This window comes from Podarcis erhardii (assembly GCF_964252035.2).
Source record: "Podarcis erhardii genome assembly, chromosome: 8".
In the NCBI taxonomy this organism is placed as follows: domain Eukaryota; kingdom Metazoa; phylum Chordata; class Lepidosauria; order Squamata; family Lacertidae; genus Podarcis; species Podarcis erhardii.
Window position 1 is genome coordinate 69,493,884 of NC_138499.1, and position 24,502 is coordinate 69,518,385.

The window sequence follows — 24,502 nt, forward strand, 5'->3', positions numbered from 1 at the left end:
TCAAGTGGTCCATGGGGGAAGAAAAGTTGGGGAATCACTGATCTGAATGAATTTTAGTAGGCTGTGCTCCCTGAATGAAATAGGGACCAGATGAAAGCTTCAGAATTGGGTATAGCTGAAGACTTAAATAAAATCGCCTCTCCTCACCCTGCCAAATGCAGCAAATCTCATGTGTTTAGTGTTTATTTCCTCTTCGGTTTGGGGTAGGTCTGAACTCGCCCTGCGATGTGCCCCTTGTAGAACAGCAAATACTCTGGGCCATTTTGCAGGTAGCACCCATAGAACAGAAGTGAGGAATTGTTGCTGACAGTGAATGACAAATGAATGTTAAAAAAAGGGGGAATGTAAATAAGATTTGTGAAATGATGCTTGTAGAGGCCACTTTGCTCATGCGGAAACCTTGGTGAACTACCACTTTGTCATTGTCAGGAAGGAACTTTTGATCTCCGAAGCTGTTTCTGTTCTTATTGTCTTTTTAGGCTCAGCGCTTCTGTTCTGGGCTCCTGAAGCCCATCTCTGTGTTACAACCCTGTGCTGGTTTCACTATTGTGGCTCCTCTCAAAGAAGCCTTGGGGTTTTACTTTTGTGAAAGCGATGCACAAGCTTAGTCAGCCTCAGACTGCATTTTTGTTGTTGTTTAGTCATTTAGTTGTGTCATTTAGTCATTTAGTGAAGTTACAAGAAATCAGGCAGAGGGCCTTCTCGGTAGTGGCACCCGCCCTGTGGAATGCCCACACATCAGATGTCAAGGAGATGAGTAACAACCTTTAGAAGACATCTGAAGGCAGCCCTGTATTTGTTGTTGTTGTTTAGTCGTTTAGTCGTGTCTGACTCTTCGTGACCCCATGGACCAGAGCGCACCAGGCACTCCTGTCTTCCACTGCCTCCCGCAGTTTGGTCAAACTCATGCTGGTAGCCTCGAGAACACTGTCCAACCATCTCATCTTCTATCGTCCCCTTCTCCTTGTGCCCTCCATCTTTCCCAACATCAGGGTCTTTTGCAGGGAGTCTTCTCTTCTCATGAGGTGGCCAAAGTATTGGAGCCTCAGCTTCACGATCTGTCCTTCCAGTGAGCACTCAGGACTGCTTTCCTTAAGAATGGATAGGTTTGATCTTCTTGCAGTCCATGGGACTCTCAAGAATCTCCTCCAGCACCATAATTCAAAAGCATCAATTCTCTGGCAATCAGCCTTCTTTATGGTGCAGCTCTCACTTCCATACATCACTACTGGGCAGATTGCATTTAGTTTGCATTAAGTCAAACTATTTCCTAAAAAAGAAGAGAATGGGGAAAAAGAGAGAGATAAGAACCAGGAAATATATTGGCTTAATCTGAGTCGACCCTACCTATCCTACATTTGAAGTACTCTTATTCCACTTTAGAATCATAAAATTGTAGTGTTGGAAGGGATCCCAAGACACATCTAGTCCAACCCCCAGCAATGCGGGAATAATAATTCCTCCTCCAAAAATCCTGAAGCTTGTAAAAGATACTGAGTTTGTAAAGGACACAGAACCTTAACAAACTACAGTTCCCGGGATTCTTGGGGGACAGCCATAATGGTTAATTGTAAAGGTAAAGGGACCCGTCACCGTTAGTTCCAGTCGTGGCTGACTCTGGGGTTGCGGCACTCATCTCGCTTTACTGGCCGAGGGAGCCGGCGTACAGCTTCCGGGTCATGTGGCCAGCATGACTAAGCTGCTTCTGGCGAACCAGAGCAGTGCATGGAAACACCTTTTCCCTTTCCACCTATTTATCTACTTGCACTTTGACGTGCTTTCAAACTGCTGGGTTGGCAGGAGCTGGGACCGAGCAATGGGAGCTCACCCAGTCGCAGGGATTCAAACCACCGACCTGATTACCAGCCCTCTGTGGTTTAGACCACAGCGCCACCCAGGTTAAAGGGTGGTTAAAGGGTGCTTTAAATGATTGGTGTGGCTCCATATCAGTTTGGATTTCTTCCCATTTGATCCCATCCATCCTTCCTTCCTCCAAACCGTGGCATTTCTATCCATGCATCCACTCAAGATCTTTTTAACCAATTTCAGTCCCTCTCGCTCACTTTCCTTTCTGCCACCACTGCCTTGGCTGTTTCTCTTGCCCATTTCCTGGGACGCTGCTACACTCTGTGTACTTTTCAGATTAATTTTACTGGATCCAGCTGTCGTACTTTGACTCAGATCCCTTAGAAAAGCAAAGTGAGCTTTCATGTTTGTTTTGTCTCTTTATGCCTGGGGATGGGGAGACAAGTGAACAAAGTACCGGTGACCCACGGCACTCTCTCAGAACTCCAAATGTGGCCATGGAGCCGAAAAGGTTGCCAGCTCCTCTTCTGCATAATCACTGGCAACATAAATGCGAAGAAGACAAGAAGAAAACCGAACAATGAAGCATTCTGCTCGCTACAACTTTTGCTTGCTTTCCAGTGAGACTAAGAACAAAGCCCTTTGTCTGAATCTGACAGGAGTATCAAGATTTATTGATCTGAGAGAGAAATCTTTCTCAGAGATAATGTTTCACCTTGAGAAGTAATACAGTATAGCATTTCACCAACAGAAGAAGCTGTTGCATATACTGTTACGTAAATTCAGGATTATATCCATTTGAGCAAATTAGGCTGGCACATTAGTTAATGGGAAACCAGCCTAGCTCTTAAAAACAATGTTCACAGGGGTTGTTTATGTGATCGGGGACTATTTGGAGGTTGTTTAAATAAATTTATGACCTTCCAAGTTGGCTAATAATTTGTTATCCTGTTGTGATTTCCTTGCGTGTGTTTTTTGGAATTGGGTTTTCCAAATTGCTTATATTTTGCGATAAAGCAACGAAACCAGTGCAGCATTAGAGAATGGAACTTTGTTGGAAATAAAAATATGATGCTATACCATAATAGTTTAGAGTCAACAATAAATATGTTACATACAGGAGGCTCAATGTGTTTGCATCGTTTTTAATGCATTTAATCAACAGTAATCAAAACAATGTATATAAAACTTTATAGAATTAATACTTTGCCATCAACACTGTCCAACTTTATTGCACCCTTCTAAGGTTGGTCATTATTAACACCATTTTACATTTGATAAGAGAGCAAAGGTTGGACAGGACATCTTTTAGGGTTAAGTTTAACTCTATATCTGCTGGGTTACACTCGTTTTTTTCAGTCGGAACATTAATTATCTGTATAGATGTTTCACATCTGATTCTAAATTTAGTGTGGGAGATACCATATGATAATCAAGCCAAAGCAATCGGCAGCATGTAATTCTTTCATTGAGGGGTAATCAACACAAATAACTTCTGGGAAATGTTCAGGTGCAGATCTCCAACAGGTGGACCCAATAGTGCGAGGTTGAACCACAGAAATTTGTCTCTACGTGCTTTGTCATATTGCATGAATGAGACAGTCAAAAGTAAAATCTGTAAAATCTTGCTTTATTGTGGTTGGCCCTCAGTGCAGATGTATTAAGGTATGTAGGGCCTTATAACCCAACTGTATGCACATTTACTCGGAAGGAAGCCCCACGTGTTTTATTGAGCCTTTGTCTCAAGTAAGTGTGTTTAGGATTACCGCCTGAGCTAGTTACGGCTTTAGAGGTTAACACTAAGTCTGTGACAAATGTTTGCCTGTTTCAGTTTTCAGGTTGAAACGAGTGCTTTGGGAGAGTGAGGATATTTTCTGACACCACCATTAATGCTAACTTTGTCTCCCAAAATGGTCCACTGCCCTTCCCCTACTCTTTGCACATAATTATTTGCTTCTTTCTGTTTTATTTCTATTAGGACTTCATCCAGTTATGGGATCTCACCCAATCAAGTCGTGGTTCGTATTATGAACATGATGATGTCCATGATGCTAAGCAGCTAATCACACTGGGCTTGTGCTGATGTTGCAGGTAGGGAGATGCTTCCTGGACTGGTCATATGGGCAAACCTAGCCAAAAAGGGTCAGAAAGGGCAACAAAGATCTATTTAGCTGGAGGGCAGTGCTTCGTGAGCAGCCAACCTCTCTCCTTTTCAGTGCTAATGAAAGCATTCCCCAAAATTGCCCTTTTGCCCAGCCATGCCCTTGCTAAAACCAACACCTTGAATTGCTGCCACTGCATTTTGGGAGAGCTGTAAAAAGGATGGCCCTTTGGCTGGTTCATGACCTTAAGTTTATGAAGGCATATATATGCAGGACCTAAAACTGTCCGCTATTCCCACTAGCAACAGTCCGAATCGTAAAACCCAGGAAGACAGATTTCAAGTATAGTTTATTTGCGCTGTCTGTAACTTCAGTAGCGATCATGTCAAACCAGTGAAATATTCTTCTTATAGGTGCGAATGGTGCCACAATGCCATCATCCCTGTCACATTGACACAAGCTGTATGTTTAGGAACGCTTAATGAATTGCATTCTTTCCCCCTCCTTCCCTGACTGACACATCTTATTGTCACTTACCATTTCAGGAAGTCCCATAACCTTGGGCCCTCTACTTGAAATGTCACTGTCTTATGATTAATGAACATAATGTGACAATTTCTGTTATGGAATATGTTCTGCGAGAGCCAGCCCTTACTCCCATAACAGTGGGACAAAAGTGCGTCACTCAATACGTATCTATGAACTGTATTATGACTGATTTTAGTTACCAGCCAGGATTCTTAAATGGCAGTGATTTTTGAAGATTAGCATTTTAGAGTTGCCATTGTTGGTTTTACTAACACCGGATATCTGGGTATGGCTCAGGATCAGACCCAGTACAGACAAAAACAGCTGGGTCAGGGGCAGGGCCAAGGCAAAACCTTGTGGATAAGGGAAAGAGCCAGGGCAGGATTTTGGGTGTCAAGGTCAGAGAGCAGCAAGGTCAGAGAGCAAGTATTTTCGGAAGCAGAACCTGGATTATCCTATTTCTACACATCCCGGTAACAGTTAGATGACAGAAGATGGTTTTACAGATTAGACTAGCAAAATACTGGTTGGTTGACAATCCTTTTTTTTTTTTTTTTTTTTTTTGCAAGTCATTTCCAATGGCTTTATTCCAAAACTGAAAAAGAATTACAAACATCAAATTCAAAATCCGTATTCGTTTTGTAACATAAGCCTATCACATAGTTGACTAGATTAAAATATAGACTTCCCTTTGCTATATATAAATGCAACGCAATTGGAAATATTGTATTAGAAAATTTTATAATTCCCCTATACCCTCCACTCCCTTTCACCCATGTGTGATCTCAATATTTTTTTTTACTTCTTCCATCTTGTTGTGTTGTTGTAGTTTAATAATTATTCAATTGATTCTTTTGATTCTTTTATTATTTCCTTGCTTACCCCTGCATGTTTTACACATTATCTATTAATATTCCAGTTCTGGAACCATATTTTTGGTTGGTTGGCAATCCTATGAGCATGTTGCTTTAGCAAGGATGAGCTATACAGATCTTAGAATCATAGAATCATAGAATCATAGAGTTGGAAGAGACCACAAGGGCCATCGAGTCCAACCCCCTGCCAAGCAGGAAACACCATCAGAGCACTCCTGACATGTGGTTGTCAAGCCTCTGCTTAAAGACCTCCAAAGAAGGAGACTCCACCACACTCCTTGGCAGCAAATTCCACTGTCGAACAGCTCTTACTGTCAGGAAGTTCTTCCTAAAGTTTAGGTGGAATCTTTTTTCTTGTAGTTTGGAACCATTGCTCCATGTCCGCTTCTCTGGAGCAGCAGAAAACAACCTTTCTCCCTCCTCTATGTGACATCCTTTTATATATTTGAACATGGCTATCATATCACCCCTTAACCTCCTCTTCTCCAGGCTAAACATGCCCAGCTCCCTCAGCCGTTCTTCATAAGGCATCGTTTCCAGGCCTTTGACCATTTTGGTTGCCCTCCTCTGGACACGTTCCAGTTTGTCAGTGTCCTTCTTGAACTGTGGTGCCCAGAACTGGACACAGTACTCCAGGTGAGGTCTGACCAGAGCAGAATACAGTGGCACTATTACTGTGAATGGCTTGGCTTGATGGATAAGGTCCTGCATTTGCAAAAGGGTGAACACACCCACATCCATCACTCTCAGTAGTGACTGAAGTCTGGTTGATGACTATGTCTATAGCCTATATAAATTGGGCATTGCCAAAATTGACCATGTGCCTAGGGATGGGCACTGTATCAGGACCTCTTCCAACAGATGGTTTGTGCTGTCAGAGCTGGCTGCGCTGCCAATATATTTAGCTGAACCATGTACGCTTGTGTGTGAGAGGATCTATGGATCTTTTTCTTACTAAGTTATGGACTTCATTGCAGCAAACTGGTCACAACCGATGTTGGCATACATGACTTTGAAGGGGAATTAGGCAGCTACATGGAGAATAGGGCCACCATTGGCTATTGGGAGCACTAGAACCTCCAGATTCAGAGACATTACTAGTTGGTGCTCAGGAGGAGCATCAAGAGCTGACTATTGTCTTCTAACCTCTAGGATAGATTACTGCAACGTATTATACATAGGGCTGCCTCTGAAGATGGCTCAGAAACTTTAGCTGGTGCAGAATTAGGCAGCCAGGTTGCTCATCGACGCAAGATGGTGTGAGCACGTAATGCCAGTACATTAGTTTCCAGGCCCAATTCAGAGTGCTGTTTTTTACCTATAAAGCTCAGTGGCGTAGCATGGGTTGTCAGCACCCGGGGCAAGGCAAGTAATTTGCGCCCCCTAACCCGTGGATTTGCGCCCCCTAACCCTAACCCCCAGATGTTGCACCCGGTGTGGCCGGCCCCCCCTGCACCCCCCACGCTACGCCACTGATAAAGCCCTAAATGGCTCAGGACTGCAATATCTCAAGGTCCGCCTCTCCTCATATGAACAGACCCTGACCTTACAATCATTATCTGAGGCGCTTCCTCGTGTTCCTGCTCCATGCAGGTGGCAACGCAAGAAGGGGCCTTTTCTGGAGTGGTTCCCATTTGTGGAATGCTTTCTCCAGAGAGGTCCGTCTGGTACCTTCATTGCATATGTTTAGGCAGCAGGCAAAAAACATTCCTCTTCTTCCCAGGCCTTTGGCTAATTAAAAAATTGATAGCCTTTTAAACCGAGAGGGTATTGTTTTTGTTTGGTACTCTGTTAAGCAGTTTTGTATTTTTATATTGTGAACCACCCTGCGGTCCTTGGATGAGTATAGAAATTTAATAAACAAATGAAAAAGAAATAAATATCAAAATTCACATGCTGCTTGTGGATTTCCCAGAGCCACCTTGGGTGGCCATGGTTAGAAGCAAATTAAACATAACTTTCAGTAGATCCAGCAGAGCTCTTCTAATGTCCTTACGATCAATGCCGTAATGTTTTGCCCATTTAAAACAAACACTTTCTTTTTTACACCAACGGTGCTCCGTGATTGATGAGTGGCTATTTAGCTTCCTAGTGAAGCATTGAAATCTAAATGTGTGCCAAGTAACCAGCAACCCCCCCCCCCCAAATCTCCTGCTACTCCTGAAAGAAGCAATTCTCACAGCATACAGACAATCTTGTTTTACAACGCTGGCCTGCTTGGCGTTAAATGGTTACGACCTTGAACAATTTTAATTGGGTTGTTTGGGGGTCAGTTCACATGGGAAGGAGAGGAATTCATGCAAAATTATTATGATGTTGTAGTAAAACCTCTTCATTAAGACTGTAAGCAACATTCCAATGTAACAATCACTTCTCCAGTTTTGATAAAGAAAGACCCTTTCTGTACAAAGTCCTCACTGGTATTCCACAAGTTGATTCTTCTTATGCCACAAATGTAAACAACACACAAAATTTGAAATTTGATTATAGTTTGGAGACTATCTGTTCCATTGACTTCTAGCTTGAATTTTGGAAGTTCTGTTCTTTCAAAAACATGGGGGGAAATGCATAGTCAGAATGATTATTCATTTCTTAGTGTAGGGGCACAATTCAGTGTTTATACTTATCACACTTAGTACCTGGCACAAAATAATGCAGTTTATTTTATTCAGCTCAGATCGGTGGCATGGTCGAAGGGCCAATATTTATATATGTACACGCAAGTGAATGAGTGAGCTCTCTCACAATGCCAACTTATCCATTGCGCTTCACGGACATTATGCAGTAAATCCAACCCTGTCAACATATAAGGCCAATCAGAACACCAAACCCCTGTGCATTGAAATTTTTTGAAGTGAATAAACATTGTTCCAATTGCTACTAGTGCACTAGAAAGATTGCTGTGGGGGAAACCGGGGGTATGCTCACATTTGTGGTTTGAAACATTGTGAGTTTGTTCCTTCATTTGCATTTCCAAGTTGCTTTTTCCTGCCAAATTTCATACTGAAACGGGGTCAGGAAAGTTGTCTTGGGTTGCCACATGTCCTCTTTTTCCCGGACACATCCTCTTTCTAAGGATTAAAATTTATTTGCGGGCAGATTTTTAAAATTTGACAAAATGTCCAGGTTTTTTTTTGTTTGGTTTTTTTGTTTACAGTAACCCAAGAAACAAATTCTAGTGCATTAGACTCAGATCTAAGGCACCCAGCTAAGCTAGTATGCAGCATCTTAAACTAGCTACATACTATCGAAATTCCTTCTGTGGCTGAACTAAAAGGACGCTGACTCAGCTACAAGATCTTGGAGAAGGAGTCTGGAAGGACAAGAGTTAACACTGTCCCCCCCCCCCAGCAATGTGAACATGAGCCCAAATGCTTTCATGTGGCAAGGGAGGGAGCAATATGCATTTTTATTATTTTGCTGTTGAAAGTTAAGAGCATTGCTGCTACCAATATATCACAGCTTTGATAGCCTACATATAGTAGGGGTATTTAAAATGAGCGTCATCACAGCGATCTGTAGTTAGAAGTAAAGTAAAGGTAAAGGGACCCCTGACCATTAGGTCCAGTCGTGACCGACTCTGGGCTTGTGGCTCTCATCTTGCTTTACTGGCTGAGGGAGCCAGCGTACAGCTTCCAGGTCGTGTGGCCAGCATGACTAAGCCACTTCTGGCGAACCAGAGCAGCGCACAGAAACGCCGTTTACCTTCCCGCCGGAGTGGTACCTATTTATCTACTTGCACTTTGACGTGCTTTTGAACTGCTAGGTTGGCAGGAGCAGGGACCGAGCAATGGGAGCTCACCCATTCAAACCACTGACCTTCTGATCGGCAAGTCCTAGGCTCTGTGGGTTAACCCACAGCATCACCTGCGTCCCTCAGTAGTAAAAGTAGAAGTCGGCAAATATGTCCTCTTTTTTGCTCTTCCAAATATGGCGACCTTAAATTGTCTTCACTTGATGATTTCCTTCCCTGGGATGAACTCCATTTCTCTGCATGCCCCAAAGCTGCCTGACCTGTTCACCCCACAGTGTAACTGCGGCTTCTGTTTCGAATTTCCATGGAACCTGGTTTGATAGCAAGTACATTGAAGAGGGGTATTTCTCTAAAAGCTACAGGACTTTAATGCTCATCTGCCCCATTCAGTAGAAGGGTGATGAGCAGGGGCAGCAGCCCTGTGTGTGTCTATGTATTCAAAATGTTTTTACCAAGAAAAGCTGAAAAGATACAGGAGTATAGAGATGAAGGCAATCTTTCTAGAAGTGACTCATTTTTATAAACGAATGTAAGTCTGCAGGGTATTAGCCGGAGAGTTTTCAAAGCAAAGAAAAAGGTTGGTTTTGCAGATACCAAGACCTAAATATTAATCGAAACTTAGCTGCGATTCTGCTGACACACATAATGAAGTTTTCCAGCTGTCACTCACTTTCGCTCCTGACAGTTCTAATGAAATGCTGCTGGCATAAAGGGTGCTCCTCAAGGGCCTGAAAAACTGAAACAGGTTTCTGGCCTTTAAAAAAAGATAAATTGCCGGCTATCTGCCCATTTTCTTCCCGTCTAGAAACTCAGAACGCTTTGTGCGTGCACTGGGCCAAGAAACAAAAATTGGAGGCTTTGTAATCCAAGATGAGTTTGAGAAACCACACATGCCTCCCTCGGTTTCTGCTCCTTCAGAAGTCCTTATGGAGGGCATCGGGAATAAACTTGACTGCGAGTGCGGTATTTAGGGCACAAGTCTAATTAAGGAAAGCCATTTTTGTTTCCTTTTTGAGAAGATGGAAATGTCACAGATAATAGCCATTAGTTAAACATTGGCAGCTGGTGGTAATAACACACCAGCCGCAAGGAAATATTGTCTGGGAAAAGGTTGCTCTGTAACCGAACTGCGTTAGGAGCAAAGCGTCGGCTGCCTTGAAACTCTTAGCAATGGGGTATAAAGAAGGGCAGGTACACATATAAGCAGCTGTGACAATCAATCCGGTCCTAGGATTGCACAGAACGAAGCAGCTGCTTTAGGAGGTGATTTTGGATTTCATGATCAGATTGTTGGATACTTAGTTTATTACTGTTGTGGTTTTACTACCAGGGAGTGGAGAAGAGGCATTTCTGGTGGTGGTTGAGGTACGGAGGTTGTCTTATGACTTTCTTCTTCTTTGGCAATCACTCGTAGCCGGGTAAGATTGTCTTCTATAAACACAGTTTTAACAGTGGTTCTGTAAGTGACTGTGGAGGCCAATTCTGGATCCACACGTCCTTCCACAGTGGGGACATTGGTTTCCAGGCAGGAGTTGATCACGGTGAGGGTTTGCCAAGCGTGCCTTCCTCTTAGCACGTTTCTCCTTTTCGCCCTGAGTTCGAGTGTCTTCAAAGCCCATGACACCTTTGGTAAAGGCTGTTCTCCAATTGGAGCGCTCGTAGGCCAGTGTTTCCCAACTGTCAGTGTTTATACTACATTTTTAAAGATTTGCCTTGAGAGAATCTTTGAACCTCTTTTGTTGACCACCAACATTACGCTTACCATTTTTAAGTTCAGAATAGAGTAGTTGCTTTGGAAGACGATCATCAGGCATCTGCACAACATGACCCAGTCCAAAGAAGTTGATGTTGAAGAATCATTGCTTCGACACTGGTGATCTTTGGTTCTTCAAGTACACTGATACCCATGACTGAACTTGCAGTGGAGGCATCCTAGGGTGCTTCCAGACTGTCACTATTGTTGGGGTGGGATTCAATCACATACAGTGGTGTCTCGCAAGACGAAATTAATCCGTTCCGCAATTCTCTTCGTCTAGCGGTTTTTTCATCTTGCGAAGCAAGCCCATTGACGGCTTAGCGGATTAGCGCTATTAGCGGCTTAGCGGCTTTTAGCGGCTTTTAGCGGCTTAGCGGATCAGCTGATAAGCGGCTTAGTGGCTTAGAAAAAGGGGGGGAAGGGAAAAAAACCCACAGGAACTCGCAAGACATTTTCGTCTTGCGAAGCAAGCCCATAGGGAAATTCGTTTTGCGAAGCGCCTCCAAAACGGAAAACCCTCTCGTCTAGCGGGTTTTCCGTCTTGCGAGGCGTTCATCTTGCGGGGCACCACTGTACTGGCAAATTCAGGTCGTGCAGTTATAGATGATTGCGAGGCCTTGTGCCAGCAAACCTGCTTCCCCCAAAGTACAGGGTAACATTTGCTCTGATGCAATGTCATCTAGTCTTCCGCTGCAAACAAATCAGAACGAAAGCTCATTCAATAGCAACATTGTCTAATTCTTTTGCAAGATCGATAAACAGATAATCTGGAAGCTCCCATATTCAGCATTTAATAGCTTTTAATGTTTGGTCTGACCAATAGCATCATCCCAGTAACTGTCCTGGACTGGTTGGGTGCAGAGGAGTGCTAAGAGGAACCAGCTGGGGAGCCCCAATGGTAGAAGGGTCAGAGCCCATGGATTAGTGGTGGGACGATGGTGAGAGGGAGAAGACTGGGAGGAGGGAGTGTTGGAAGCTGAAATGGTGGCAGGCTTTAGTGAGCAGGAAGAGGCTGTGGCAGAGAGCAGTCCAGAACAAGAGGCAGAAGCAGAGGCTGGAGAAGATGGAGGCCAAGAGGCAGAGATGAGTAAGGCTGGTGAAAAAGTACAGGTATCTCCTGCTTCTACCACAACAAGCTCCCCTCCCGCTGGTCTCCTAAGACCAGGAGAGACATGAAGTGGGAGCAGCAAAGGCAGTCACACCTGTGTAGTCTGATTCCTTGGGGGAAACCCTGGAGAGGTGGAGACTTAGGCAGCTGAGGGAACCTTTAGTCTCTGCAACTGCCTTGTAAGGGGCAAGACGTACTGAGAAAAGTTGCTGTGCTCATTAGGCCTGGCACCCCTGAGCAGGCCTTGTTTCTTCTCAGAAAGTGTTAACTCCACCTACTCTGTGTGATTTACTGCGGGCTCGCTTCTGACAGCAGCAATCAATTAAGCTAGATTGTTATAACCTGACTTGTAGCATCACATCTGGGGTATCTGACATCACCTACAGCTGCATTACACACTGCGATTGCCGTGGCAAGCCTTTATGCATCAAATATGTAAAGACTGAAGTTAAAAACACAGAGAAATTCACTCTCCCCCCCCAACGGTCTGGGCCAATCAGCTTTCCCAGACATGAGTACATGGGTGTTTAAAGATGTTCATACACAGCCTTTTACTAATACACTTGACATGTTTGTTGTTGAAAAACACCGGGGTCTGCAAATGGCTGCAACAATGATTAGAAACAAAATGAACGGTGCATTTGGAAGTTGAGCATAGCTTTTCCATTCTCAGCTGGAATATCTGGGCGGCACAGCCTCTCTTCTACAAAATGAAAAAGTTATTAATTTTTAAAGCGTATTAACATATAATGAAGTGCATACATAATTCAGCTCGGTAAGCTCTGCTGTCCATGCCTCTTAGTAGTTATAAAGTACCTATTTAAATATACTTGGTTTTACATTTGGAGGCTGAACACATTCCTGCAGATGTCACAGTTCTGTTTGTGTTGTTAAGGCTCATGCAGAACTGGAAATATTGGTAGATATAATGTGATTCCCAGGGTCCTGGTTCATTTGTTTATTCACTAAAAATAAACACAGAGGTTCTGGTTTTTACAACGACCTTCATACATGGAATGTAAGTTCTCCCACCTCTTCTAATGTGGCTGTCATTGCTGCTCAAAGGTAGTAAACATCTAAGGGTGTCTAGGGAGTCTATTTCCTAGAGCAGGGGAAACAAATCAGATGTATTACAAATAGAGATATTGGAGAATTCCAACGGGAACAGAAACGGCTGTGGAAATTGCCAGAATTCCAATGATCATCCAAGGTGTGGAACACAAGCAAATACAGTTGTACCTTGGTTGTTGAACATGGTTCAGCTCCTGAACGTTTGAAAAGCAGAAGTAAGTGTTCCAGTTTTCGAATGATTTTCTGAAGCCGAACGTCTGCCTTGGTTTCCAAACAGTTCTGGGAGTCGAATGGACTCCCAGAACACATTCTGTTCGAGAACCAAGGTACGACTGTATGACTGATATTCGCTATCAGTTTTTATAATCCTTGAATAATACATAATTATGTTTTCTGCATTTTTTGACATTTCCCTTTCGTTCAGATGCACTGAAGTTAATGACGTAATTAGTTACCTCATTAATTACATAGGTTTTGGGTAAGAGTGGATAGCGAGATGAATGATAAACGTTTTAGTGGAAGCTGAACTGCAGCAGAACAGGAACAGCACTGATTGCAAGGGACTCAGGAAGGGCTAGAAATCACTGCCGCCTCACATTCCTAATTACAAGGTAATTGGCCAGATTGTATGCATTATGAGGTTTGCCTGACCCATGTCATCTTCTGTCTTTAGGGAATTCTAACTCGCCAGACAAAAATAGCTGCTCTTTGCTGGCAAAGGAGTGTGTGTTTGTCAGGGATTGGATAGCTCAGTCAGTACAGCATGAGACTTTTAATCTCATGGGTTTGAGCCCCACATTGGACAAAAAGATTCCTGCATGGTAGGGGGTTGGACTAGATGACCCTTGTGGTCCCTTCCAACTCTGCGATTCCTGTCATGGCTAAAAATTGGCCGCTGTTTCTTTAATGCTAAAAGAGCTAAGTCAGCATGAGTCAGCGACCTACAATGACTCATGAAACCTTTCACCAAATTGTACCTGTATATATAGAGTTGTCAATGTTAGTGTTGGGTGTAGGTTGGTTGGATGGTAGAAAGCCGGTTGCGTTTGGTGTGTGTAAAAGCTGTCGGTCGTGGTTGGAGAAGACTTTTTAAGAATAAAAGCAGCAATACTCTGCAAGAATACTCTTTCTCAAAGACTCTTGTGTGCCAACTAAGGTCTGAGGACTAGGCAAAGGAGTAAAAAGGAGGTCGGAACCTTTTCTTTTTCAAACACTGACAATTCCAAAGCTATTTTTCTAGCACGAACGCTTCCCTTGTTCTTCTGTGATGGTAATGGTGCCTACCTCAGAGGTGCCAGAACTGAGTTCCAGTGAGTTTTGGCTGAAAAAAAGCCCTGTGTGATTCTATATTTTGGATCCAATAGGAAAGGATGGATCCATTAAAGTCCAGTCTGTATCATTTCTGCATGGAGACTGGACCAAGTCCATCCTGTCCTGTTTACACACAGATTTTTAGCAGAACATCTAAAATCTGCATGGAAACACATTTTTTAAAAAGCCCTTGTGCTCTGAGGGGCTCTGCTCTTGTCAAATACATGTGCCATGCTCTTTACCCCCTCCCTTGGGAATATTTCCTGAGCTGAAAGCTGGACCATAAAGAAGGCTGATCACCGAATAATTGATGCTTTTGAATTGTGGTGCTGGAGGAGACTCTTGAGAGTCCCATGGACTGCAAGAAGATCAAACCGATCCATTCTGAAGGAAATCAGCCCTGAGTGCTCACTGGAAGGACAGATCCTGAAGCTGAGGCTCCAATACTTTGGCCACCTCATGAGAAGAGAAGACTCCCTGCAAAAGACCCTGATGTTGGGAAAGATGGAGGGCACAAGGAGAAGGGGACGACAGAGGACGAGATGGTTGGATAGTGTTCTCGAAGCTACCACCATGAGTTTGACCAAACTGCAGGAGGCAGTGGAAGACAGGAGTGCCTGGCGTGCTTTGGTCCATGGGGTCACGAAGAGTCGGACATGACTAGACGACTAAACTCAACAACAACAAATATCATGGAGCTTGCATGCAGATGTTGCATAAAACATCCTTGGATCTAGATGACCCTCAGGTTCCCTTCCAACTCTTCATTTCTCCAGTTCTACGACCCCCACCCCATTTTAGCGGCAGCTGAGGCCTGCCGCATTTGTGTTCCATTTCTAACTGCATTCCAGAAGAAAGTTTCTCCTGCCCAACTTGAGTGAGGTGCTTGTCTAGTTTAGCCTTGTTTAGTACAGCTCCTTTTCATTATTTTGTAGCAATCGTCACGATAAGGAAGGAAAATGGAAAATATAATACAGTACTGGCTTTTTTTCCTAATTACTCTGCTCTAACATTTGTTTTGCCACGGGCTATTTCCAGCTGTACTGAAGTTCGGCAGCGCACTATCGCATTATCTAAATTTAGAATTCTGCTAAGATAACAGAGTGCTTAAGCACTTTTAATTGGACATATGTCTCCCTGTGTCTACTTGTACTGATAGCACATTCTGAAATTTCCCTTTTTGCAAGGAATCAGAGGAGAGTGGTATAACCTGCCTTGCTGCTTTCAATTTAATGAACAACTTCTTTAGGAAAAAAAAAAAGGGGGGGAGAGATTTTTGTGTCATTTTCAGTAATGTTTAAATCATATTTCATCTAGGCCAATAAGTGAAGAATCCTCGGGTCAAACACAAAGGGAGTAATTCGTTGCGAGATTATTGCATTGCATGGTAATGTAATATAATGTAATGTAATATAATATAATGTAATGTAATATAAACCACAGATGATGATGATGATGTTCCTTTCTATTAAGAAATAGTAATTATGTCAGAATTTCCCTAACTACATATAATATATGTAGTCCTTTGAAATAATATATGTAGAAGCTTTGAAATAGGCCAGACAGGAGCTGACATTGACTGCATATACAAGTTTGACAGCAGCTTGAATCTCCTCAACAGGGTGGGATCCCATTGCTCTGTCCCAGCTCCTGCCAACCTTGCAGTTCAAAAGCACACCAGTGTAAGTAAATAAATAGGTACCACTGTGGCGGGAGGGTAAATAGTGTTTCTGTGAGCTCTAGTTTCTGTCATGATTGTCCCAGAAGTGGTTTAGTCATGCTGGTCGCATGACCTGGAAAAGCTGTCTGTGGACAAACGCTGGTTCCCTCGACCTGAAAGTGGAGATGATCGCTGCACCCCATAGTCAAATTCGACTGGACTTAATCGTCCAGGGGTCCTTTACCTTTCCCTATAAAAGTTTGTGTAGAAGTAAGTCCTATTTGGGACGTGGGTGGCGCTGTGGTCTAAACCACAGAGCTTAGGACTTGCTGATCAGAAGGTTGGCGGTTCGAATCCCTATGACGGGGTGAACTTCTGTTGTTCTGTCCCAGCACCTGCCCACCTAGCAGTTCGAAAGCACGTCAAAGTGCAAGTAGATAGATAGATACCTCTCCGGCGGGAAGGTAAACAGCGTTTCAGTGCACTGCTCTGGTTCGCCAGAAGCGGCTTAGTCATGCTGGCCACATGACCCGGAAGCTGTCTGCGGACAAACGCCGGCTCCCTCGGTCTATAGAGCGAGATGAGTGCCGCAATGGGTTTTTTCTAAGGTGAGTGGTTTTGCTCTGTAGGTGGCTTGACTGTGTCCACCCAATGAGTTCATGTCTCTGTTGAGATTTAAATCAAGTTTGTTCAGGACTTGTTATCTTAATGATAATCAGTGGCGTAGCGTGGGGGGTGCAGGGGGGGCCGGCCGCACCGGGAGCAACATCTGGGGGGGGGGGGCGCTCGCCTGGGGCTGTGCGCGCGTCCGGGCTGAAGGCATCCGGCAGGCAGCGGCTCTCAGCGCTCGCCGTGGTCCCCGCGCGTCAGGGCCGCGGAGGGTGCGCCAGGCAGCCCCTCCTCACAGCCCCGCCGCCGCCGCCGCTGCTGCTGCAGCTGCAGCTGCTGGGCCATGTTGCATTTTCCTCGCCTCTCTGCCCTCCTCCTCCTCCGGGCAAGCGGCGTCGTTTGGGCGGCAGCGCCAGCGCCAGCGGCAACTCGCCTCAGATCACCTGACACGGACCCGCCGCTGTGGCTACCTTACCATAAATACCCCAGCCCAGGCAGCAGCAAGAAGAAGCTGGCAGAGGCGGCAGGTTAGGGGTTAGGGGCGCCAATTACTTGCCTTGCCCCGGGTTAGGGGGCGCAAATTACTTGCCCTGGGTGCTGACAACCCATGCTACGCCGCTGATGATAATGTTACACTATGGCACTAAACCACAGTTAGCTCAGCACCATTTGTTTACAAATCTACTTCAACCCATGGCTTGCAATTCTGGTTTGCTGGCTGATCATGAGCTATGGTTTAGCCAGTTCAGGCACTACCCCTTTCTTCCTTGTTCAGCATGTTGTCTCAGATAAGCCACAGTCTTGCAAGGTGCTCTGATTTTGAATTAGTAATTTGTTCTTCTGAATTTTCTCTATTCACTTGTAGAGTTGCAGGTTTTTTTTTTAATTGAGAAAAACAAGTGACAGAGAAAATGAAAAAGCACTGAGTTACCACACTGGCCTCAATATTGTTGATCACTCAAGGGCGAAGCTGGTTAGTATGTGCTTAACTCCAGGCTGGATAGTGAGATAATTAAAAGCACTGAATTAATTCATGTAAGTGAAAAAGAAGGTTTCAAAAAAGAGCCTTGGACAATGCATTTTATGTTCTGTGACTTATTGCGGTTATGTTTTTTTTGGTTTTTTTTACACCAGCAGTAGATTTGAGCAAGGGAAGAAAGAGAAAGAAAAGAAAATATTTTTGGATGGTTCTTTCTGCTTTGTCCTGGTTCTGCCATGTGCAACAAAACAAACTCATTTGTTACTATCACAGCAAGGGATGTATTTGTAAGGCGTGACACCAAGAGTACATTGCTGCTGCTCCCTTCTAGTCCAGCAGTTTGGTGTTCTTCCATCTCTCTCCAGAAAGCAAAGGCAGCCTGGGTAAAATTAATAGAAGAAAACAAACCTATTAGAGTTTTGCTTGCGTCCTTCTGAAGGGCGGGAAACAGAACTCAATGGCCTTGCTGACATTAACCTCAAAGGCTCGGCTGGCTTTTGTTCAATTCACGCTTCAATCAGTTCAAAAGGAGGGTCAGTCTCCTGCTAGGGTAAAACCGTGTACATCTCTTGCATAGGTAGTCTTGCTGCCAAGAATCAAGGAGGGATGAGTGCAAGACCCTTGTCTGGGCTTTGCTTGGGAAATTAGAAAGACAAACAAGTCTTGAGAAACTGTCTTGAAATTTTGCTTCTCCTAAAAGCTAATGAGCACACAGTGTTGACTGGCATGGCAAGTTTATTAGTTTAGAGACAGTACGTGGCTTCAAAATTCAGCAGCACTGATGAATAATATAAAGCAAGACATTTCATCACCAGCTGCTGACATGGCTCCCCAAATCTCTTTTCTGACGAGAGCAGCTTTTGCATCTCATTTGGAAACCAAGGACTCAGAGTCTGGAGGAGGAATAAGGAGGCACACAATGCCAGATGCTTGAAGTCCAGTGTGAAGTTTCCACAGTCTGTGTTGATTTGGGGAGCCATGTCATCAGCTGGTGTTGGTCCACTGTGCTTCATTAAGTCCAGGGTCAAGACAGCCATCTACCAGGAGATTTTGGAGCACTTCATGCTTCCTTCCGCAGACGAGCTTTATGGGGATGCTGACTTCATTTTCCAGCAGGACTTTGACACCTGCCCACACTGCCAAAAGTACCAAAACCTGGTCAGTGCCCATGGGATTACTGTGCTTGATTGGCCAGCAAACTCGCCTGACCTGAACCCCATAAAAAATCTGTGGGGCACTGCCAAGAGAAAGATGAGAGACATGAGATCGAGCAATGCAGAAGAGCTGAAGGCTGCTATTGAAGCATCCTGGTCTTCCATAACAACTCAGCAGTGCCACAGGCTGATAGCATCCATGCCACGTCGCATTGAGGCAGTAATTGATGCAAAAGGGGCCCAAACGAAGTCCTGAGTACATATGCATGCTTCTACTTCTCAGAAGTCCAATATTGCTCTATTTGCAATCCTTGTTTTGCTGATTTCATTTAATATTCTAATTTTCTGAGATTGTTAATTTGGGGTTTTCATCAGCTGTACGCCATAATCATCACAATTATAACAAATAAAGGCTTGACATATCTTGCTTTGCATGTCATGAGTCTATCTCATATATTAGTTTCACCTTTTCAGTTGAATTACTGAAATAAATGAGCTTTTCCATGATATTCTAATTTTCCAAGTTTCACCTATATATTTCTACAACAGATAGTTTGTTCTTCCCACTCAGTTCCTGTTTCCACTGGCTCAGTCTTTCCTACAAAGGCTTCCTACAAAGGTGAAATGACCACATTTCACTGGATATCAGGATTAGACACCCACTCAACCCTTCTGGTCTGAACAGAGGAGAGGTGTAAAACACTCCTCTCCATGAGCAAGTGTGGTAGGTATTTATCTAGGTACCTTTGGCTATATACACACTAACCCATATGTAGCACAAAAAATGCACCATATACAGTGGTACCTAGGTTTAAGTACAGTCCTGTTTACAAACGATTTGGTTTATGAACTCAGCAAAACCGAAAGTAGTGTTCTGGTTTGCAAACTTAACCTTCGTCTACTATGGAAGGGCACCGGTGGCGGGAGGCCTCATTAGGGAAAGCGCGCCTCAGTTTAAGAATGGATTCGGCTTAAGTTTGTAAACCAAGGTACCACTGTACTTCAAATAGCAGCTGTTCTCCATAGTCTGTGGTGAATAAGCACCCCCATCCCCACTTCCACGCATCTTTTAAACAGGAAATCCTAAGGACTGAGTTATCTTCAGCATGCAAAATAAGTTCTCTGTCCAGTGAGATACCAATCCTCCTCCTGAAAACTGAAATGCTTTATTGTCACTTGTACAACTTTTATACACGAGCACTCCCCACTCAGCTCTTAGTCTTAATTCCCCTCGTTTACTGACACACACACACCAAACCCGAAAGTCAGTTGCCCTGTTGTTATCTTTTCATTCAGCAGCCTAACAGCCCACGGATAGAAGCTGTTCTTTACCCTGTTGGTGCGACTAATCATGCTTCTATACCTTCTGCCTAAAGGCAGGAGATCAAGAAAGTGCCAGCCAGGGTGTGAATCATCCCTGAGAATTTTCCTCACTCTCCTGAGGCAATGTTCTTCCACTATTTCATTCAGCGGATTCACAGGACAGCCCATAATATCTTGTGCTGTATTCACCACCCTCTGTAGGCACTTCCTATCAGATGATGTCAAACCAGCATACCACACCGTGATGCAGTATGAAAGGACACTTTTTATTGTTGACCGGTAGAAGGAGACCATCAAATGTTGATTGACATCATTCTTCCGCAATACTCTGAGGAGATGGAGTCTCTGTTGGGCTTTCTTAACCACCTGGGTTGTATTTATTTTCCAGGTAAGGTCTTCACTGAGATAAACTCATAGGAATTTAAAGGAAGAGACTCTCTCCACACAGCCCTCCCCAATGTACAGCGGGGCTAGTTCTCCTCTCTTCCTCCGAAAGTCCAACACCATCTCCTTTGTCTTGCTGATATTAAGGTGCAAGTTGTTCCCTAGGCACCATGTAGATATTTTTTGGACCTCCCCTCTATATGCCCATTCGTCTCCACCTGTTATTAAACCCATTATGGTGGTGTCATCTGCAAACTTAATAATTGCAGTATGATACACAATTGTATGTATACAATGAATACAGGTGGGGACTTAGCATACATCCCTGTGCTGTGCCAGTGCTGATTTTTAAGGAATTAGATGTTACATGTCCAGTCCTCACTGTTTGAACATACCTGCTCAAAATTCTTCCATCTGGATATTATAATTCCTCAAAGGAGGCCAAAGCTCCATCTCCAGATCAGCTAGCTTTCTTTGGTTCTACCCTTCCTGGTGTGAGTGACACTCCTGGGATGTAGGCTTCCATGTCTGATGCAGTTTGCCAAAGGATGTCCCAGAACATCTTTTGGAAGCATCGCAGGTTGTATTTGTTTGAGCTGGCTTAGGTAGGTCAAGGTCCAGCCTGCAGAGAGCTAAGGGCTTTTGATGGTATTGTAATTTGATTGGATCTTTTTCTGTCGGAGTAGGATTTTAGTATTTTTTTAAAAATGATCTGCCCTCAACCTTCAGGCTGGGAGCGAGTGATAGCTCTCAGAAAATCGACATTTTAAAAAGTAACACTTGAAGTTGATGTAATCGCTGCCCTAAGCCTTATCTGGGTCATCTTTGTGTGCTCAGCTAAGGCTCTTTTTTTTTTTTGCACATTCTCATCTAGCAGATCATTGCCTTGATTGCTGCAATATGAAATTGCATCCCTTGAATCGCAGTTGACTCCCCACACCTGCCTTCAATGAAGACAAAAAAATGACAGTGGTTGCGTCACAATTTGGGGAGCCCTTGGGCAATATTTTCCCCAATGGCTTGCCTTCCCTGGATGGGACCCACTCTTTGCCATGGCTGCCATTGCCCAACTTGCCATCACTTTTGAGGAGATGGAGAATACTGTTCCAGGCAAACTCATGATCACTGAATGGAATTATATGTTTAACTGTAGCTGCTATAGATGTTTTTAACTGTATATATATATTTTTGGAAGCATTTTAATCTTTTTTTTTGAATTCTTTTTGGTTTTGCTTTTAAGTCGTATATCTGTTTGCCGCCCCGAGCTCTTTGCCTCTTCCAGGAGTCAGCAAAACAGCCCTTTAAGTGGGACGCAATATTTAACGCAGGTTTTATACCATATACAATCGTAAATAACTTTTCAAGCCTTTTAGGCTCCAGTCTTCATGGAAACAGATATACAGATACAGATGAGAAGAGATCTGTAGCAAGAAGCTTGTAAGCATTAGCTTGGTAGCATTAATCAATAATACCATATATTGAGGGTACGTTTAGATTAAATCATTTTGGAAAGCGTAATATTAAAGTGGGGCTGAAGCCGTAGACGGAGAGGAAGGGAGGGGGGAGAGATAAAGTTAATCTTACAGGCATGGAAGCCCTTTAAAGGAAAAACCTCACTCTAGTAGGGTGAGATTGTCCTGAAACAACCATCAGGGACTGGAATACAAGAAGGCTAGGTTAGAGACATTGAAAGCTGTAAATAACAAAAAGACTAGAGTCCTAAGCCAGGGAAAATAATAAAAAGGGTTTCACATTCTCTTCAAATGTTTCATTCCACAGAAACATAAAAATAGCCAATTTTTCTATGAAGTTATTGCGTGACCAGGTGTGACAGCCCCAGCCCCCAGGGATCATAAGGAAGGAATAAAGACTCTGACAACGTTATATGGAATTAAAATTAGGCCACAACTTTATTAAACTTCCGAATGTAGGAAGACCTTTGCTTAGGCATGTATCCCTCCCAGACCCCCAGATGGGGGGAACTGGGGCTCTCAGGGTAAATGGGATTTGGGGGTCATCTGTGAGACATAAGTGTAGCAGGCAGCCAAGCCCATATTCCCACACGCAGGGTAGTTCACTGACGACCTTTCAGTGTATGGCCAGTGACACCCATATATATAACCCCTTTAAGAGGGGGACCCTGGAATTGCTGCCGCAGGGGGGTGAGTCACCCCTTCATGTCCCCCCCCCCCCATAGGGAAGAAAAGACTAAAGGATTCCACCCAAGGTCATAACCGCCAAAGTTGTGACACATTGCTACGGGGAAGACAAAACCTTCAAATGCAGGAAAATTTCTTCCCGGTCCTTCATCAGCAACCAATCAAAGAACACAGCAGCGCCCGCTAAACAGGAAGAAAAAGTGAACCTGCAAACAAGAAACATTAAACAAAGGGAGGGTAGGGAGGGTGAATCTCCAGAGCCAACTTCCTGGCTATTGTCAGCTCCACCCCCTATTTATAAATGTGGCTTGCCCCATCTCCCAGCAAGAAACTTGATTACTGAGGCTGGGCGTGAACCTCCAAAAATTAACACTGAGAGGCAAGCCAGCCCCTGTTTGCCAGTAAGCTCCCTGGGAACTGTAGCGCATTTCATAGCCACAGTTTTGACATATCCTTCCAAATAATTTAAAAGTATATTTATCGGATCTACGGGTAATTCATAATTTGTCCCCACTCATTCATGAAGTTCTCCTTGGGTCAATCGCTGTGTCTCAGCCTGACCTACCTCACAGGGATTTGAACCCTGGTTCTATATTGTAGTGGCTCTCAAAATGGAATATTAAGGAAATGACAGATTATGAATTTCATCCATGCCAGTGTGCTCAGTGTGACACAACAGTGAACGTCAGTGGACACCTCGCCGCCATTTATGCATGGGCATGCCTCTGTCCCCCCCATAAATCCCCTATGAAAACGGTAGGGAAATTGAGTCCTGGTGCTGAAATCCACTCTGAATGTCAAGCTGGTATGGTTTGAGATTTTAGACTGATAGCTGCACGGTAGCTGAGTCAACGTACAATCAATCTTTAGTACAACCAGGAGGTTGGTAGGTTAAACCGACGTTCTGATTGTTGAGACTATTATGAATTGCTGTGTCAAGCGTTTATTGAATGACATTCTCATAGAGGAATCTGAAATGCAAATTACAGTTCCAAGCTGTTCATATTTACACCCTGCTGGTGGGCTTTCGCTCAGTTAGTGCTGTGGATTTCTCTCAGTGTAGTGTGTTTCGGAGAGGACAGTGGCCTTTTTTTCCTGCTTGGGACAGATAAACGAGCCTCCGCCAAGGAGAGCAGTGTTTATTACATAGAAATGCCCCTCTTAGAAGCCTGTTTTGCACCAACGTAAGTGTAAGCCTCATAATTCACTGAAGTCTTGTGTGCGTTTCGCCTGACGCAGCCTTAGCTGAGAAGATGCATCTCTGAAAAACACCCAGAGCAGTTTGCTAAATCATTGAGGCCCATTCTGCTGAAGCCTTCAGTTATGCCTGGCCTTTTCAGTTATGCTACCCTTGGTATTTAATTAGCATGGTACACGAATGGCCTGGATTCTATTGTGTCTTTGCTGAGTTGGAACCTTGTTGCCTGCTCATCCTCTGCAAAACACCCCAAACCTGGAAATACATGTCCCAGTGCCAGAAAGTGAGTGGCACCACAGTCATTGTAATATTGCTAAATTGTGGTAGTCCTTTATTGTCTTGATATGTGACCTCTTTGGTGCGTGAACATGGTAGTGACCAGGAAGCGTCAAGAACTCAAGATCAACCCCAGGTTTTGACCAATTTTGATATAAGGTCTACCCAACTTGATGGGTAGAGTACTGCACCAAGGAAGCTAACTGTCATACGTCAAGGATTTTCCTGGACATTACTGAGATTTCCAAAGTGGAAGTCATGTCCGGGGGGAATTTCTGAAAGGTAGCAGTTTGTCCTGGATCTTTTGCAAGTGAACTGAGAAATCAACTCAGCGACTTTACGGTTTTCCTATAGAAAGCTCAACAAGTTTGGGGGTGTCCTGGTTTCGACTTTATGAAATATGGGAATCCTACATGTGGCGACACATGATATTCTGTGGAGCAAATGCA

General features: G+C 44.0%; 1 long non-coding RNA gene across 1 annotated transcript in view; it reads left to right on the forward strand.

The window, feature by feature from the left end:
- The first annotated feature begins 2,310 nt into the window (after window positions 1-2,310).
- LOC309348147 overlaps window positions 2,311-24,502 on the forward strand; it is a 74,906-nt gene continuing 52,714 nt past the window's right edge. Inside the window, exons 1-2 of the long non-coding RNA XR_014159235.1 lie at window positions 2,311-2,582; window positions 3,785-3,897. This is a non-coding gene — a long non-coding RNA (uncharacterized lncRNA). The remainder of the gene's footprint in view (window positions 2,583-3,784; window positions 3,898-24,502) is intronic.